The sequence below is a fragment of the Pleurodeles waltl genome, chromosome 6, assembly GCF_031143425.1.
Source record: "Pleurodeles waltl isolate 20211129_DDA chromosome 6, aPleWal1.hap1.20221129, whole genome shotgun sequence".
Lineage (NCBI taxonomy): Eukaryota > Metazoa > Chordata > Amphibia > Caudata > Salamandridae > Pleurodeles > Pleurodeles waltl.
This window is the reverse complement of record NC_090445.1, coordinates 807,655,907-807,668,247: the sequence shown is the minus strand read 5'-3', so window position 1 is coordinate 807,668,247 and position 12,341 is coordinate 807,655,907.

Below are 12,341 nucleotides of genomic sequence, written 5' to 3'. Positions count from 1 at the left end.
GGGACTTCATGTAAGCTGCAGGTATGAAGGAGCTGTCCAGAGTCCCTAGCATCAAGTCCTGTAAGAAGAGCCCAGCTGACCAGCATCCAGTGGCCATTTGAGGATTCTGACCAGATGCATTCTGGAAATTGTAGCTTCAACTCCCAAGGGGCAACTCAGAACTTCTAGAACCTTGAATCAAGTTGTGGATCCTTCAAGGACCCAAAAAGACCTCTAGAAGAAAATCTAGAAGACTTTTGGAGCAACTTTTGTAACCAGATTCATACGTTGAAGAGGTGCATTGTAGGAGTTGAAGTCCCAAACCACAAGAGGCAAACCAGAGCCTATAAATCCGTGGCTTGTGCTTTGGGACACTTTCCTGAGTCTAGAAACACTTCTGAAAGTAAGTGTAACAGTGTTACCTTGTGGGTGGCCTGAACTCTGGACTTTGTCCCTGCCCAGTGCGACCTTTTTTAACACTTTGAGCGCTATTTGCTTCTAAGCGCTAGATTTACTTTCAATCTTTAAAATTCATATCTCTGGTTCCCTTTATTGGATTTTTTTAATTTTTGTGTAATTTTAAAAATATAAATATGATCTATTTGAAGTTAGATTTTCATTGTGTTTTGCTTATTTACTGTCTTGTGATTTTTAAATGCTTCACACACCTGTCTCTTAAGTTAAGCCTAACTGCTCTATCTTAAGCTACCTAGGGTTGAGCTGGGATTAATTCATTGAAACCTGACTGAACCAAAGCGGGGAAGTTGTGGCCTATTGCTAAGTGTAGGTACTTACCTGCCCTTACCAATAATCCATTTTCCAACACCTAGTTTCCACAGAAAAAATGTTTTTTGTTTTCCTAAGAGCTTTGGCCCATTTGATGAATCTTCACAAGATTTTCACCAAAAAATAAGAAGCTCTCTTCAGCATCTGTCTGAAAAGTTTTGGGGTGATCCATCAAGTGGTGGACAGCAAGAAAAAGGCAGGGCAAAAACGCTTTTTCCCCATTTATTTTCCAATAGGGATTTTTGAACACATCTGCAGCCTGAACCGCTGGACGGAATTACACCAGATTTGTCAGAATGGGAGATCTTGGTCCGGAAAGCGGCCTTTTTATTTTTCGGTGTAAATCCCTTCAATAGTTTTTGGAATAAAAAAGAAAAATCTAATTTGTATATATAGGGTCGTGAAGGTTCCGCAGACCCTCTCGATCTTGTGCTGAGATCTAATTTGCTGCCAACACTTCAAGAAGGAAGTGTTGGCAGCCATGTTGAGAATTGGTTCCCGCCGAGTCTCTGAAAAAAATTATGAAGAAAAACAAAAGGGACCAGGGTAGATTCACCCTGACCCATTAGTTCTGGTGCGGGGTGGGGGTGAGTCCCAGAAGGACACTCCAGAGCAAAATTGCATTTAAAAAAAAAAAGTTGGCAGGAGCCGTGATGGATCCACTGAAAATTAAAAAAAGAAAACAAGCTTGGGCTCCCGCACTTGTTTAAGTACAGCCCCATGGTGGGCCAGATACTGAGGGCATTGCCATTTTCAATGTGGGGGGGCTGGCTGGCCCCTCCAGAGACTGGGGACAGCCACCTCCCCAGGGCACATTTTGAAATTAATTCTGCGGGAGGCTGTCTGGTCTCCACATTGCTCGAGGGACCACCACCTCCCCGGGGCTTCAAACAAATTGAATGTGGGCCATCTTGCAAACCTGGGTATCATTACCTAAGTGTAATATATTATCAAGTGATCAACTGGATAAAATACATAATGATAGCAAATAATGTAAAAGTGTTTTGTCCCTATTTTAGGATTCAGAAAAAATGTCCTTATTTTTTTTTTTTTAGAGCACTAACCATAATTTCTATGGGAATAAGACCCATGCATTGTTATATTTTCCAAAGGAAAAGCTTTTGTTATTACAGTTTTAAATTCATCAAGATGACCTGAGGCATGCCACACTTTTGTTATAAACATAGAACATTAGCAATCTAGTTTTTCATAAGCATGCTGTGGAGAGGCAGATGTCAGGGGTGAGGACTCGGATAGTTGATGGCAGGGAGAAGGGTGCAGAGGGGGCAAGTTGACCACGCTAGGCAGGCGGGAGGGGTAGTGGCAGAACAATGAACCGTGGAGGGCAGGAGAAAGGGGATGGGGGCAGGTGCAACAAACCATCCATGTAGGACAGGCAAGAGAGACTGTGACAATATAGCCGACCATTGAAGGCTAAAGGAAGAGGCAGTGGCAGTACAACCATTCATGCCAACACCCAGTACAGGCAAGATACTCCTGAATTTAATCCCAAAAGGACTTTATTTTATCTGTCTCACATCCTAAAGTAACTTTAACTTATGCTCCCGCCATGCACAGTTTTTTCTTTGACCGCTAATGTTTCATTTATTTTTTGGGGACATTATAAAAGTTGATTGCTGTACTATCAGGGGTAATTAGCAGAGCTTGGAGAGGGCATGAGTTATAGTTATCTTAGGGTGTGAGTAATAGTCACTTGAAATAACTCTAAATATAACAACTGAAATTCTGTGGTGTGAATAAGGTAAGTGAATTTCAAGCTTTTTTAAATTCTATCTCCTAACTATAATGTCCCTGTAACCTTGGGGTTTTTCAGTGAATTTCTATGGTTCAAAGTAATTGTAATTAATAAAAGTTAATCCAACCACTGCCACAAATGGTCCTGTTGCCAACCCTCATAACCACCCAAAACCCATGCCCTGCACAGCCTTTGGCCATTTGCGGCATGGGGTTGGGTCGTTATAAAGGTTGGTCACAGGGCCTGTCCCTCTCGGTGTGAGAACAGGTGTGAGAGGGTGTCTCTGGATGTGAGAGTAGAAGTGAAAGGGTATATGTGGGTGTGAGAGAGGGTGCAAGAGTGTCTGGGTGTGAGAGGAGGTGTGAGAGGGTGCTCTGGGTGTAACAGTGGGTGTGAGACTGTCTGTGAGTGGGTGTTTGAGTGTCTGTGCAGGTCTGTGAGTCGGTGTGTGAGAGTCTAAGTGGGTACGTGAGCGGGTGCATGACTTTCTTAGTGGGTCTTTGAGTAAGTGCATAAGTCTCTGAGTGGGTCTGTGAACCCGACTGGGTCTGTGAGTGGGTGCATGAATGTCTGAGGGGATCTCAGTTGTTGTCTGAGTTGTTATATGAATATCTAAGTGGGTCATGAGTGGGTACATGAGTGTCTGAGTGGGTCTATGAGTGGGTGTGGGAGTCTCTGAGTAGGTTTGTGAGTGGGTGTGTGAAGGCCTGATTTAGTCTGTGAGCGAGTGCAAGAGTGTCTGATTGAGTGTATGAGTACATCTGTGAGTTGGTGTGTGAGTGTTTGTGTGGGTGTGTCAGAAGCTGTGTGATTGATTTGGACAAAAAAGGAATCTCACCTCCTCTTTTATCCATCAAGTGTCCACAATTTTACGCAAAATATCTACCCAAGTGGAAACCTTTCTGCCTCCTTGAGTAAATGTCCAGTACGTATTCTAGACTACAGATGCGTAATGGAGCACAAGGAAATGTCACCAGTGACCTTGTGTGCTCTTTGACAGTATGATTGTATGATTGTTCCTGATGCATCTTTATCTAAGAATATGTGATAACATAAATCCTCCTATAGAGTAAAATAAGACTATAAAGCCATAAATCTCCACCAAAATTTAAAGCAGCTCCCTGCTTGTGGGAGCAATGCTGGCACCCACAGGATTTTCATTGCTATACTTTAATCCAACCACCGCTGTATACTGCCTTTGGCCATGCGTTCAGGCAGGTTGGCTGCAGGGCCTGCAGCCAACCCCACCAACCACCCAACCCTGGGAAAGAGAGAGGGAGTAAGTGAGAGATTGAGAAGCAGAGCGATTTAGGCTTTGATGAATGAAATACTTGAGATATTTCCGAACAAATTGAAAGGGAAAATATTTTTGTTAATTAATTAGCGTGAGGTCGCTTTCAGAATGTAACTTAAATATTTATAGATGAGAAGAAACTAAAGCATGCAATGACCACAGACTTACTTAGACTAGAACCCTTAAGCTTTAGTGTGCATGTCTGAGAACTTAACCAGTAGGCCAGAGGTGATTCGTTAGTGTGTAGTATCCAGACTTAGCTATGACATTCAAACCACAGCTTTTGCAGGGAAAAATACTTCAATGTTCCATCACTAGGAATGTTTAACAGTGAAAACACTAAAAAGTAAACACTGCTAAGTGATACTAGGATTTAAACCTTAAGCCTAATTAATGACAGCACAAACCTTGCCCATTAGGCAAGAAGTGCCTCTGTTCTGCTCTGCATCCAAAGGTAACTATAACATTCTTTCCAAACATTTTCTAGTCTTACTCTTTGAAGTCATTGCATGGAGAAACCATTGTAATGTCAATCTCTTTCTGTCTCTTCCAGCCCATTGTGGGATGGAAGCGAGAGAGAGAGAGAGAGAGAGAGAGAGAGAGACAGAGAGAGACAGAGAGAGAGTGAGTGAGATGACTGCCGGGGAGCCTCAAGGTCCTCGCAGTCCTAGTCAGCTCCCTGCATTCTACAGGAGCCGGCATTGCTCCTACAATCATGGAACTGCTTTAAATAGCAGCTTCCTGCTTGTAGGAGCACTGTTTTAATCTGTTTCCATGCATGCATATGTGCGTGCAGGGAAACAGATGAAAACTTCACTTTTTGAAAGTGAGAGCTGTTTGACAGCTCTCATGTGCAGAAAGTAAAGTGTTCGCTTTGATTTGGTGGGAGCTGTCAAATCTCCCACCGAGTGGGAGCAAACAGCTATGTCATGGAGGTGGGCACCCTGGGACTTAGTAGGAGCTGTCCCTGGGGGTGGCGGTCCCCAGGGCCATCTCTGGCTCCACAATGTATTTCAATGTGTATTGCCCCAGGGTAGTGGTGGTCACCAGGACTGCGGGGGGCCATGTGTCCCACCCACATACAATATTGCATTGGCCCTGGGAAGGTGGTGGTCCCTGAGGCTTTTGGGGGCCACACAGCCCCCCACACACACATCTAAATCTTCGCACCTGGGAGGTGGTGGCCACCAGGGCTGCAGGGGGGCACATGCCCCCGCATTCACAACTATCTTTGCCCCCTCACACACATCTAAATCTTCACACTCCGGGGGGGGGTGGTACCTGGGGATGTAGGGAGCACTCAGTTCCTCAACATATTTCATTGTCCTCAGGGAGGTGGTGGTCCACAGGGCTGTGGAGAGGGTGCACAGCCCCTCCTGCACACATCTAAATCTTTACCCCGGGAGGTTGCAGTCCCTGGGGCTTCAAGGGGGCCAAGCGGACCCCACATACTTAATTAGTTGATGCCCAGGCAGGTGGCAGTTCCTGGGGCTTTGGCAAGCCATGGAGATGGGCCCCAATAGCCCCCCTCCTTATTTTTGGCATGCCCCTGAGACTTGGCCCACCGGGGGCTTTATGAAATGTCAGATTTGTCTGAGGTTTTTAAAACAAATGCTTTTAAGCCCTGGCAGGTTCCCTTTGGGACCCCAGCACCAGAGCTAAAGGGTGACTCGACCCCTGCCCCTTTTCTATTTTTTTTTTGCTTTTTTATTTTGAAGCCAAGTCCCACGATGGCTGCCAACACTTCCTTGTTTAAGTGTTAGCAGTCAATCAAATATCATCACGGGCCAGTTGGATCAGCAGAGTATCCATGTGCACAGATATCTATATTTTTTCACCTTTAATTTCTCCTAAACTACTGAATGGATTTACACCAAATTACAAAAAAGCACAATCTATGCAACACAATTTACCTTCCGGCTAAATTTGGTGTAATTCCGTTCAGCAGTTTTGGCTGTAGGCATGCTAAAGACTCTATGGAAAAAAAGGGGAAAAAAGCATTCTGCAACACCTCTCTTCTTGGCCCCCACTTGAAAGATGACCTCAAAACATTAAAGACAACAGCAGTACTGACCTAATTGATAAGTTTTAAAAATGTCATGAAGATTCGTTAAGCAGCACCAAAGTTCTTGGCAAAAAAAAAAGCTCTTCGTAAGTAGGTCCTAACTATAACTACCTACTGGTGACTGCTTGCAGGTAATTATCTATCTATCTATCTATCTATCTATCTATCTATCTATCTATCTATCTATCTATCTATCTATCTATCTATTTCAAGTCACTACATTACTGCCATGGAATCATGGCAGAACATACAGCGACCATAATTTTATTCAACATAAGGTATTGTGTTTCATCATTTCAACGAATGGGACCAAGATCAGAACTAAAATCCCATGTGAATCACAACAACACAGGGAAGGCAGAGCACTGCTTTCTTCGTTTGACAGTTCAGGCATGCATTTATGGGTGCTTTGTGGTAATGTTCATTAAGCAGCACATAATTGTTTGAGAAGAGAGAACTCAGAATTAATTTCAGAGATGACCTCACCTCTTTTATGAATTGCACCTGTAGCCACTTCTCCGAAAGTAATAGTTGAACTCTACTGAAGCAAATCCGCAGCGGTCAAATCAGTAGCTGATTGCATAGTGTTTCTACAATTTCTACAATGCTCATTGATTTCCGAGTGGAATGCAAAGAGAGATACATCAGGGCATAGTGCTACATTCCTGCCAAAATCCATGCAGTGACCACAATAGTATGTAATTAGCATTTACCCAAAGTGCATATCGTTGGATGAGGCGTTGTTTAAAATTTGCGCTTGCAGTGCTCAATTTATATGATACTGACCAAGGTCTCTGCCACCATTTTGGCTGACTGGTATTTGAAATAGTTATGATTATTATTATTTTTTATTAGGTTTTAATTTTGTTTTCATTTCAAATTCAATATACTTTAAAATTAACTTTAAAGTGCTGTCGTATTTTTAATTTTGTTCTACATTTAAATTAAAGATATCAAATCAAATTACATTGACACTTAACATAAAAATATTTTTTTGTTTTTTGGGCGAATTATATACTTTTTACTTTCCCTACACTTTACCAAACGGGACTCCATAGTCATAATGTAAATCCATTTTACATATTTACTTTAAATGTAGAACAAAATCATTGTTACATTATTTTTTAACTACAAAACATGTTATTACAAAAAGTAGCATGTCTGAGTGGAGATCACGTCTCTTCCAAAATCAGTATCGTGGAGACTTTGGATTGGTTATGGATTGTATGGACATGGAGATGTTCAGAAATATTTCTAATTGTTTTTCACCTCTGATTTATTTGCACACTCAGACTAAGGTGGTCATTCCAACCCTGGCGGTCAATGACTGCCGGGTTGGAGGACCGCGGGAGCACCGCCGACAGGCCGGCGGTGCTCCCAAGGGCATTCCGACCGCGGCGGTAAAGCCGCGGTCGGACCGGCAACACTGGCGGTCTTCCGCCAGTGTACCGCCGCCCTTTTGAATCCTCCAAGGCGGCGCAGCTAGCTGCGCCGCCGAGGGGATTCCGACCCCCCCTACCGCCATCCAGTTCCCGGCGGTCCGCCCGCCGGGAACCGGATGGCGGTAGGGGGGGTCGCGGGGCCCCTGGGGGCCCCTGCAGTGCCCATGCCACTGGCATGGGCACTGCAGGGGCCCCCGTAAGAGGGCCCCTACAAGTATTTCACTGTCTGCTTGGCAGACAGTGAAATACGCGACGGGTGCAACAGCACCCGTCGCACCTTCCCACTCCGCCGGCTCGATTACGAGCCGGCATCCTCGTGGGAAGGGAGTTTTTCCCTGGGCTGGCGGGCGGTCTTTTGGCGACCGCCCGCCAGCCCAGGGAAAAACTTAGAATACCCTCTGCGGTCTTTCGACCGCGGAGCGGTATTTCGGAGGGGGAAGTCTGGCGGGCGGCCTCCGCCGCCCGCCAGACTTAGAATGACCCCCTAAGTGCTAAAACACTGAAAAATGTGTATACAAATTGTCTGTGAAAAATTCTAAAACATTGACTTTTTTCTGTGAATATAATTTCTATGTGAAGAAAGAACATGGTGGCCGGCTAGGGGCCGGTTGGGACGCCTGCCCAAAGGGAAGCCGCACTGCAGGATGAGTCTCACTTGCGTTGTGCGGTGAGCAGCGCAGCGCACAGTCCCCGCTCCTTACCACTGATTTTCATGGATAGTGGTCACAGTTGTCCCTTGCTGGGTTGTGGCAGCCGGAGCGCTCCGAGAGCAGCACGCTGTACAATGGAGGCTGCTGTTCAGGAGATCACAGCAGCAGAGGCAGTGGCAGAGTCAGCACAAGACATTGCTTTCGGCTCGAAGGGGAGATAAGTGCTGGAACAGAGGTAAAGAGTAAAGGCAGAGAGACATGACTGACAACGGGAGTGGGCAGCCCCCTCAGTTAATGGAGAATGTGGATCAACACCTAGTGGGTGAGCTGGTTCCAGGGGCTAGGGCTGACTCTGGGGTCCAATATGTAAGAAAAGCATCTCATGTGTAAAGCAGGGCAGTGTTGAGAGATACCCTCTAAGGTCTTTTAAGCCTCGTAACTTGCAATAAGGTGGTGGGAAAGATGGTATTGGCTTAGGACAAATGGAAATAAGGGCCCTTGCTAGAGCGACTAAACTCCGGTCGAAGATATCTTTAGTGAAGGATCCTCATTCTAAAAACTCCTCGACAAAATAAGCTGTAGAGTCACCAAAATGAGGAAAAGGTCATTTTAATCAAAAACCCTCAGAGAATTATGCCTTCCTTAAAAACCTACTTTAAAATACGAACTGACACAAGTGGCTGCTTTAGAGAGGATAAGGCGAAGCAGAGGGAAATAAAAACCATGGCTACAAAGTGAGAGACATGGAAACTGAGAGAGCCGGCTCCCCAGAGTCTTCTTCCTCTGTAGCCTCGCCAGTGATAATGATGATATCAACGCAGAACAGATTCACAGGTTTGGCAGTGGATGCCTCTGATCCAGTTGATAGGGGGCCTCATATGGGAGAAAGTGGGATTCAGCCTGAGCCCCAAGAGATGGAAGACTTAAGTACACAGAACAGTGGGTCCAGTGGGTGGGACCTAGTGCAGCAGACAATTGCTCAATTATCCAAAGAGATTAAAGAGCGCTTTATAATTACAGAGGCAAACCAGAAGGGGATTCAGGCTATTTTCTCTAGCTTAGAAGCCAAAATTGAGAATGTAACCTAGTGTGCACAGGTTCTAGATGAGAGGTTTCAGGTACTCCAAACTGAGGTGCAAGAAAATCCCTGGGAGGTAACTCACCTGAAGACAAGAATAGAAAACAGTTCCAGAAGAAACAATGTCAGAATTCCGGGGTAGAAAGAGGGGCTGAAAGGGGCAGACATTAAAACATTTGTAGTTAATCTATTGAGGAACTCTTTTACGCAAGTGTTTTGCTTTACTTTTGACTGAGCCAAGATATACACACTGAAATGAGTCGAAAAGGTGTTTTTGGAATGCACTTCTTAATCTGAAGAAGACATTTATTATAGCGTTTTGCAAGGTTCGTGAAGGAAGGTTTGAACAGTAAAAAGTGTACTTTCAAAATGTGCAACCACAACATAAGACCATGTGTAAAGAATCGTCAATCAATAAACAGCAAATATATACATGCAACGATACAAACACATAAATAATTTAATAAAAATTCATCACCATAGGGCCTTTCAGATGTTTCATCTTTCTCATGCGAGCAAGAAGATGACCCCGTTCAACTGCGAAAAAAAGATATCTCCACCCTCACGGGACAAATGTCAGGCATTTGACGTCCAATCCTGACCAAGGATTCACCGCTACTGAGCAGGGCCATCTTTTTATATCTTAAAGAACCATGGAAAGGGCTTTCTGGGGAAAACCTTTAAAAATGCTGGCTAGTTTAGGTAAGCTTTGAAAGGAATGTGTTGGGAATTGTCCACGATCCGAAGGCATTTCTCCCAAAGTCAACCCGTCCTCTGATTGTATTATAGACATCAGCCTGGTACATTCTTATTGTGACGACTGTTTACCTCCTACGTACTATGTACCAGTCCTAGGTGATAATATGTCCTAAATCTTCAGTGAGAAGGAAAACATGCAGAAATGAAAAACACGTTGCATAACATGTTTGTGCGTAAAAGTACTTGTATCTTTAATGTAGCAGTGAAGCTAAGCTGAATACAAAATGGAGTCTAGGCTGAATAAAAAATGGAGTTTATAACCAGTGACCACTAAAGTGACAGTGGGCAACATGGTGTGACACAACATCAGTGGTCAACACACAAATATCACTACAGCAAGATAGCTGGATGGATAATCTTGAAGGAGAAATTCAGCGAGGCTACAAAGACCCTTTTAAACAACACCCCGGGCGGAATTTTCGCCGGAAGACCCTGGTAAATGTTCTTTCATATTTAATCAAAGAGAAAATATTGAGCCTCACCCTAAAATCAGGCTCACTGCAAGCACTAGGGGCATGTTTCAGGATCAGATCTGATATCTCTAGAGGGACAGCTGACAGACAGTGAGAGATAGGAAAAAAACTGTAAGATCAAAAGAAGCTAGGTGCTACAGCAAAATTGCGTTTTTTAGCTATTATGAAGGTTATGTGGCAAAATAAGATGCACAACCTCTCCGAACCGGTGGATATGGACAATTTTATTACTCAGATAACGAGGGAAGGGCACCCAGGCGCAACTTAAGTGTCAAGGTGTGGTGATGGTTTCCCTTAGGATTGGGTGAAACGGGCATTTGGGAAATGCCTAATGACAGATAGGAGGGTTCCCAAGGGAGGTCACTTGATGTGGGGAGCAGTGGGAGAAAAAGAAAATAAAAATGATGTCCTTAAATTTGATCAGGCATACAGTAGTCAGATGGAAGCACCAACCAGAGCAATGGGTTTAGGACACAGCAGGAATTGTAATAGTAGGAATGGGTTTGGGTGAGAGAAATATAATGAACACCCGGGCAAAACTCTGTTGGAACGTAAATGGGCTTTGGGTAACCAAAAGGCAGCAAATAGTCTTACAATATTTAAGAGAATGTAACACTCAAACACTTACACTTCAAGAGACACATCTCTTGTTTCAGGAGTGCAAGGAGCTTTTTTCAAAGCAAAGGTGAATGAAGACCATAGTTGGAACAGATCAAGCACATTGTACCAAAGGAGTTGCCCTAGTATTAAAAGTAAATTCAGGGGTGAGGGGTGAATCGTGGCAGAAACAGCATGAGAGCAGCCCCAGGATTGGTAGGAATCCTTCCATTCCTGTTCAAGGATGCTGGGGGAGAAGTGCTGGACTGGGGAGCTGCAAATGTTGTGATTTTGGAGCCATCACACCTCACTATATATTTTCCCTACAGGACGTTACTGTTCGTCACTCTGAATCTTATGTTAGTGAAAGTGATATTTTAAGTAAACTGAAGTTAAGAGTTAGTGATTAGAAGGTGCTCTAATTCCAAAGAGAAAAATTCAGAAAGCAAAATCTAGTCATTGTATAAATAAATTTATTTGGCCTTTTAGATGCACATACTAAATTTGTGCACACTCATCATCACATTGAATAAGCCCAGATGAGATTTCCTTTACACCATCATACATTTGTGTACTTTCCAACATTTATCTTTAAGGAACTTATGTGTAATGGCCGAGGTTATGCCACTAAAAGACATTATGTAACAAGATTTATTTTGGTAAAAAATCCTACTGTCGGAGCATAGCAATAAAGAAATCAAACCAAATGTTAACAGATATTGCCAGCTGTTGTTTTTAGACAGTGCACTGACAAAACATCTCAAAAATTTATTTTATTTAGAATTTTTACCCAAGCGGACCTTTTCAGTAATGTTATAGAGTGAAGTTCATTTTAATTATATATTTATTTACACATTTAGTTATTTTTTATTCATTTGTTTATTTCACATGCAAGGTGCCATAGATTGTGAGTCTACTGTGCATTAAGTATCAGCTTCCTCTTCCTGTCGTGAAGGCTTCCCCCTGTTCTTTGTTCAGCACTAAGGGGCCTGTTAGAAGTCTGGTGGTTCGAAGACTGGCAGACTCATGGTGGAGGTCTGACCACCGTGGCTATGGCAGTCTGACACCAAAAGACCTCCATCTTTGATCCTTTCAGGATGACATCGGTAGTGGCTGAAATCAGAGTTGCTTCGCTGATTACAACCATGTTCTTCACCAGCGGTTCAACTGCCATGAAAAGACTGGTGGAGAACAAGTGATTGGGCCCACAGGGGAGCCTCTGCACTGCCCACTGCCCCCTCCCCAGCACTGTGCAGTCAGTGCACAAACCGAGGGTGCTGGGAGGGCCCCCAGTGCGATGTCATTGGACTCGGCTCCATGTGTAGCCGAGTCCAATGCAGCCACACATTTTTCCCTGGGCTGACCGTCAGAAACCTTGGTTTCTGCGGGTCGGACAAGTGGAAAACTCATAATGGGGCAGGTGAGGAGCCTGCCAGCACCGTGGCGGTTTACTCATCAGGAG